The following is a 7,917-nucleotide window of genomic DNA, read 5'->3' on the forward strand; positions in this document are numbered from 1 at the left end:
GAATCAAGATAATGTATGAACTAGTATAGAAATCTTATCTTTTGTCTACGCATATTCTACTTTAGTATTATTAATTATAGTCTTTTGAAGGAATAAGTCCTACATTGCTTGGTAAAAAAGTTAATCAAGAAGTAAAAATGAGTGTGATGAGTTCATAATAAAATAATGTCCCAAAGGGTGAGGCTTAAGATAAAAGGTTAGAAACGTTTTGGAAATCATCATTTTCTTCTATTATTGAAGTCTTTCTTCTCTATCATTATTAGCTAATCATGAGCTTTCCTTATGCTTCACCATGTACTTAAATGGTGCAAAAAATTTTGTTCGATAAACTCAAAATCCCCTCATGATACTATTAGGTTGTTAAGAAAATTTACATGAAAAGTGAAAAATATAAGAATAAGATGCATGTGCATGGTTAGAAAAATTTTGTAAATCATCTTTTTTTCTATAATTGAAGTATTTCTTCTCCATCACTATTAGCTAATTATGAGCTTTCCTTATGCTCTTTACCATGTACTTAAATTGTACCAAAACATTTTTTTGAAAAACTGAAAATCCTCTCATGATAGTGTTAGGTTGTTAAGAGAATTTACATGAAAAGTCAAAAATATATGAATAAGATGCACGTGCATGTACAAGAGGTTTTGATGTCTTTGTTGAATCAACTATGGCTAATTATTAAATTTTGATGGCTAGGCCTTTCAATATGATTATCCACAAATGGAATTGAGGCAAGCACTATCTTATAGTGCACTTCACTATTTAGAATAATTGACCAAATGAGATTATTAACCACCAATGTAAATTGACCCTCTTATTGAGTGGGGCTACTTATATTTGTTTGACTAAATTGAAGTGTGAGAATGACTCAAAATTTGAGTGTGGCTTTTGTATATGAGTAAGACTCATACAACATGTGGCTAACTCTATTTATGTCGATAGCATAATACCTCCCATCTATTTTGTAAAATCAAAACCAAAGTTAACTCATTAATAGCAGAGTTATTTTGATCAACCATTTTTAAAAGCCAAGAAAAAAAATGTGTCTAACCACATTGATCGTTTTTTTAATCTTCTTAGTGGGATAATGAAAAGCAAGGTAGAGTTTAGTTTTTAGAGTTAACAAACATTTGGTGCATGTTTCTCCAATTCATGAATATTTTTATTTATCATCCAAACAATAGATTGAATGTTCCATCTATTTAAAAAGCCAAATGAGTTTAAATCTAGAGCCTTTGTCCTACCACTAAAATGAACAAGTTGAGGTATGTGGCGAGTTACTGCTTGATTATAAAAAATCTTTAATCAATAAGATTTGAGTATATTCATGCAATCCAATGTGGCAAGCATCACATTTGAAAGCCCTTTATTACTACTACCCCCATTACTCTTCTTGGCATGTGGCTCTCCTCTTACATTCATGCAATAAGAAACCACATCGAAGAGACCTCCTAATGGGGACCTAAAAGAGAATGGCATGATAGGCATGTGCCTTGAGCTGCAGTATAGGATGGAGCTTTATTATTTGTGTTCTACCCTTGATGAAGGCATGCACATGGAGCATATTTAGAAATTTTTGTGCCTTGGTACAAATGTGTACAAGAATAAGAAGAGAACTACATCCATCACTGTAAGTTAGAGCCCCTATGGCTTTGTCTTTGGCTAGGATCAAGTAGCATTACAGTAACTTTGCATCTAATGGTCTATTCTTCACCTTCATCGGTAAAATTGCATCCAAAGATGTGTTCAATCATTGATTCCCCTACATATTCCACAAGGTCAGGTGATGTTAGTACTATATAGATTCATTAGAAAGGGCTTCTCCATGCTCTTAATGGAGGGCATGCATTGGCTCATTTTGGCATGCTAATGCATCAAAAACATAGACTAGCACTAGCTTGCTACTAATGCCAAACATTGAAAATGCATAGCACATTACCTTGGACACCATTATCACAACATAATGAATAATAATCATTAAGACAAGTCAAAAATTTAGGACACAATAGAAATATCAAACAAAACACCATCTTAAATCATATCTCCATAATTGAGATAATCCACATACAACTTATCATGATTTTTAAGGAGCCAATTGTCAAAAGACTATCTATTTAATATATAAGATAGGTTTATACCTACATGCAAGTCGATAAGGATTCAGCTTTTAATTAGGCCCTACCTAAAATCTTGTGCATCCTAATGAACCCTATTGAGCAATCACAAGTATAGCCTAGTGTGGTATCAATAATACTTGCAACCTTATTGTACAAGCGACCAAAGCCTAAGACAAAGTGAAGATCACGAGAATAAAATCTACTTCGAAGAAGAAATATGCTCTTGTCAACTACATGGTATACTTACCTAAACAACTAATAATAATCATATGGCACCACTAGAGCTATGCAAAGCCCCAATAGCCTCCAATTGTGCTACACTAGTGCTACAAACGTCCACACATGTTGCATCAACTCCAACAACTTCCATTTACACTTCCATATCTTCTATAGGTTGGCAACCTAAAACAACAACCATTGACATGTCCTCTCTAGAAGATTGAGTTTTCTAAATTTCTTTAGGAGATTATTGTTCCTTCCTTCTCTAACATTCCAAAATTCCATCAACTTAAGTCTCCTAAACTTTTCATTCAACATATTTTAGTGATGCATCATTAATTATCATATTAGCAATTTTTATTTGCACATATTTATTTTTTAATCTTCTTTTCATACATAGCATCAGTTGAAGCATCTCTTTTTGAAAAATTATCTAGTTCTCACTGGCTCTCTTAGCCCCATTAGCCTTAACCATTTTAGGATCAAAATAGTACATTGGTGTTGTAGCTTGTTGACTTTGTTTAGCAAAGTATCTCTTTCATGCATCATTATTTCTAGTGGTTCAAATATAAAAGATCCATTGAAAATGTCATAAGGCCTAGATATAACTATAGAAAACCTACTAGAAATTTGGCCAAAACCCTAAGTCCATGCGCAACACAATCTAGTCCCTCCTCAAAAAATGGACTTAGTTGAACACTGGCATTGTGATTTTACTTCACAAGGTAAGCATAGGATGGTCACACCTAATAATAGTCTAATGCTTTACAACTAATCAAATGTGAGAATGAGCTAACATTTCACTTGTTTCATAGAGAGTGGAGTTGACTTTTAGACTTCCATGGCCATTTGGACCAATAGTCAATCCCACTCCATTCCCTTAAAATAGTGTTAAGTCAATTCTATCCAATCACAATTAGGGGGTCACATTCTAGTAGCTCTATCTAGTGTTAGGAAAGTTATCCAAGTTATCTATGAACACACACAAGCAACTTTCCTTCTATTAATCTGTTATACGTGGCTTATTAACAAAGTCTTTAAGAACATTAATAAACACTTCAAAAAACAAGCATTTAAGTACATTAACAAAGCCTTTAAGAACATTAATAAACACTTCAAAAAATAAACATTTAAGTACATTAACAAAGCCTTTAAGAACATTAATAAACACTTCAAAAAACAAGCATTTAAGTACATTAATAAACACCTTTAAAAACAATCGCATGTAGATCAAAATAATGTATTACAAAACTATCACTTGCATAAGAGTAGCCTCCATCTATAATTGGACCTTCCAACCCACAAGGTTAGGTTGTATGCAATCTCAGTACTTCATAGTCATAAGATATTTATGAGTTTAGAGCCTTGCTAAGCTCTCCTTCTACTCCCAAATCCATTTTATGTTACACGAGAAATTACCACTTCGGTACTTTGCCCTAACATGTGTTTGAGGAGTCAAAATAAGAAAATGTGTATTAATCCTACAAGATTGTAGGACCCTCATTCCATAAGCACTGAATAGATGGTGTCTAACACAAAGGTGAAAAAAAAAAGTCATTATAGTCATCAATAAGAGCAATAGTATGTTCATGGGTACATTTGTCAAATATGAATGCAAATATTTGTCTAGGAACATATCAATGATTTTTTGACAAATGTTGCTCCATATATATTGATGCATATATTGACATTGTTTAAATTTAGGTATAGTTGAAAGATTCGTTTTCTCTCTCTTTTTTGTACTTTGAGATTTCTCATGATTAATTTCAATGAGAAAGTTTGTATGTGTGTCTACTTGAGTTGAAAAGAAATAAATAGAATGTATTGGTAGGTGGTTGTGATTAGTTTATGGTTGCTTCCTCATGAAATTTGTATGCAATGAGATAGGGAGAGGGAATAGAGATTGTGATTTGGTTGCCTTAGGAAAAGAGGAAAAAAGATGAAAATTTATCATAGTTTGGTTGCTTTACTTAGTTTGTTTGCTTTCATAGAGAGAGAGAGAGAGAGAGAAAGAAAGAAAGAAAGTTATATTAACGTCTTCTAAAGACCAAAATTGGCCTATGAGACAAACTGTGATACAACTGATGAGGTCCAGCTATCCAAAATAAAAGTGCTGAATGAAAAGCTAAAAGATGGAAACTGAAAATACGGTGCATAAATCATCTCGTACAACATATACAATTAGAGGCAAGCTTCCTATGCACACAAATAGATAGAGCAAAAGACATTCAATGCCAACGTTATCATTGAGCATACATTGGGTCTGATTATTAATGCTTTTGACTAAGAAAGCACTATATATTATAGTTATTATTATTTTACAAAGAAATTTTAAATTTTAAATTTTAAAAACATTGATCTTGATTTAATTAATATGAATAAACTTGTTTGTTAGAGATTATGGTATGTGTCTTAGGGTTATGGGGAAGGGGTTGGGGAATCATCCATTCAAAAAGACATAATATTTTTTTAATTATTCTTTCCAAGAGTTAAAAGCAAGCAAACAAAGAAGGGTTTGTCCTCTCCATAGAATTCCAGTTGATTGAAACTAGAGGTCTTGCTAGCTGCATAAGCTAAGCTTGATCGAATAACTTTATAAGCCTTGTCTAATTTAGGAGGGATGAGTTTGTTCAACCAAAAGAAGTTCATAGAACGAAGTCAAATTTAGATCCACATAGATATTATATTAATTATTATTGAATAATTTTCTTGTTATGAAAGGAGGGATATTTGCTAGCTAAAAAGCTTAGAAGCACATATTGGTCAAATCCATGTGACCAATTTTACCTACCATCCATGATAATTCAAATAGCCATTTGGTGTTGGCTACTATAAATCCCTGACTTATTTTTAACTCCTATCCTCCAAAGCATCCCACATTCCTAGCATCCCAAAAGGTGCGAAGCAAGGGAACACGTGGCAAATCTAGCAAATCAAATCTCAATCATAAACAAAGATTTTAGTGAAAAAATCTAATAAATCAATCATCTCGATATTAAATACAAACAACATTATAATACATAAGAGGATTTGAATAACTCAATAGATTGAGAAAGACATCTTTCAACTGAGCCCAAGTGATACTGGCTTCAGAAATACCTTGATCCTTGCACCATTGCTTCCAGCATAACTGAGCCTGGCCAACTAACTTAAGTTTGACTATCATTACTTTATTGGAGAGCGGTTCCTGAAGTAGAGAAATAATCATCCATTGACTCAATCCATATCTCCACCTCTATTGCGATGTCTATACCTTCTCCATCAAACTCGGGTGCCTTAATTTGCTTGAGAAGGAATTTCTTCTCTTGCATGTTAGCATTTGTGGGTGCAGAAGGTGCTTGAAAATCAAACCATACCACTTAGGTTATTCTATTTAGGATATGTCTACGAGCCATACATTAAACAATCTCATATAATTACAAAGTTTCACTCTGATACCAAATGTAACGTACCCGCCTATTGGCTGTCCAAGCATGTTTTAGCGGTCCATCGAGAAAAAAATCTAAGTGTCATTACACCCGGCACTCCCATGGAATGTCACAGGGTTTGTCATGTAGGGTTTCCCGAGTCCATCTCGCAACGAAATGTTAGCGGCCGAGTGAACCCACCAGGATCAACCTGAAACTTGCATCCCTAGTGGGTAGCATTCTAGTGTTAGGTCCTGGACATCCTACTTTATGCAGAGATACCCAATCCAAAGTAGATCCATACCGCACTTGGTTCAAAGAGAATGGGAATTGAGAGGGACACGTTGCTTAACCTCTCTGCCTGCAGGGTGGCGTAGTTCCATTCCGGTCCCCTAAAACAACATGAATCGGGTTCTAACCTAGCACTGCCTAAAGGTCAAATGATGGCAAAACCTTGTGAGAAGCCTCCCAATTCTTTGGGACCACCCTACCATAGGACAGCCCATCGGGGGGTTTTCCCACCCACTTCCCTTGATAGCTTTAGTTTTCTAATTAGGTCCTATCACATTTATGTGTGACATTCAAAAATCAGTTTCCTTAATTAAGCCTTTTTGGGAATAGGGTTTGTTTGCGTAATCTATAGCACAAACACGAATGCAGAGTACGCAATCCTTTTGACAAACAAGTTTGTTAACTTATTTTTCAGTTAATCTTAGTCTCTTGCCCATACAGGAGAATTATGTATCTCGTCTGTCCAACAAAAGTACCCAGTCCAAATCACATGGCACCATAATTTCTATCCTTTATCTTTTATAGGATCTTCCAATGCCCCAGATGTTGGGCTCATGAAAGTCTACAACTCCGTTCCGGACTAGGCAAGGGGTGTCCAGAGCTCGATTAACCCCAAGCGACCTAGGAGCAAGACACAACTTCCGTGGTTGGCCTTTTCACCACTCGACCTTCGGCCTGTGAATTAGTAGTGCCCTCTTGGGTTGAAATGCGGCGTGACCTTGGAGATGATCCATCTGCGCAAAATATCCTTCCTTAATTAGTCCAATTAAGAATCAAGCACAATCCAGGCAATCAACCTAATATTATTTTCCAAGAAAACATTCCTTTATTTCCCCATGGCAACTTGTCATCACTGACCCCTGCCATGCATTTACCATCAAACACAAGCACTTGGAATAATCATCCAAATCACATCCCACAATCAGTTTAATGCAAAAGCATTTAGAACGTTGTTTGATCAATCACAAAAACAATGGTATCCTTTTCCAACATTGCAGGAATAGACGTGATAACCTTCCCGTCGCGTATTTTCTCTCCCCCTTGGAATCAAGAGTGGTTCTATATAAACTTTACCTAACACACCCTTCTTTCGGCTAAGGCATATGTTATGGTTTCAGACATTGTATAAGACATAAGATCTAGTAGTCACTTACGTTGGCCTAGCCTTCTTCCCAACAAGTACAAAAGCATCGGTCTTTCCTCGACTTAGGATTTCCTAATCCTTGGGCTCTTCACTTGCCTTGGAGTTGTTTTTGTATCTAGCCCAACCCCCAATAGGATTGATTAACATAGTCGCTATTGGACGGTCTCAAGGCATTCTGTCTTTAATCCTTATGATCATTGTTTGTACTAGTTAAGCACAACATCAAGATTCCCAATCTAACGGCATGAGCTATTAGCGAGAGTTTGGCAAAGGTCTAGAGCTTCGAAAACGATTCTCTTCTAGAATAATTTGCTTGCCGTGCAATCTATCAGACATGCGAGTTGCGACGTATACCTTTGAAGTGATGAAAAATGCACCTACTATTGAGAGGACCGGAAGTTGACAATGCTTGAGTCTTATATATTTATGAATTCATTATATAGCATCTAAATATAATGGTCTGCATTTGGGGAATTCAGTCTTTCGAATACTTGCGATGCAGTTTATTTTTTAAATGTCCTATTCTCGTATGGGTCTAATGCATCTCATGCGGGCATCAAAGCAAGCATTTATCAATTTGAAAATACATTACTTATGACCGGAACCACTGTTTGATGGGCAGTGATGTCCTTGCTTGAGGCTTTCGTTGCGGGATTGCCATCCGCGTGTGACATCTTCCACTTGGGGGCCATTCCCGATCTTCGTCTTCCTTGAACGCGAATCACATAAGACTTCCGCA

Source organism: Lygodium microphyllum, chromosome 4 (assembly GCF_053477565.2).
Source record: "Lygodium microphyllum isolate KBCC chromosome 4, Lygodium_microphyllum_v1.1.10, whole genome shotgun sequence".
Taxonomy (NCBI): domain Eukaryota; kingdom Viridiplantae; phylum Streptophyta; class Polypodiopsida; order Schizaeales; family Lygodiaceae; genus Lygodium; species Lygodium microphyllum.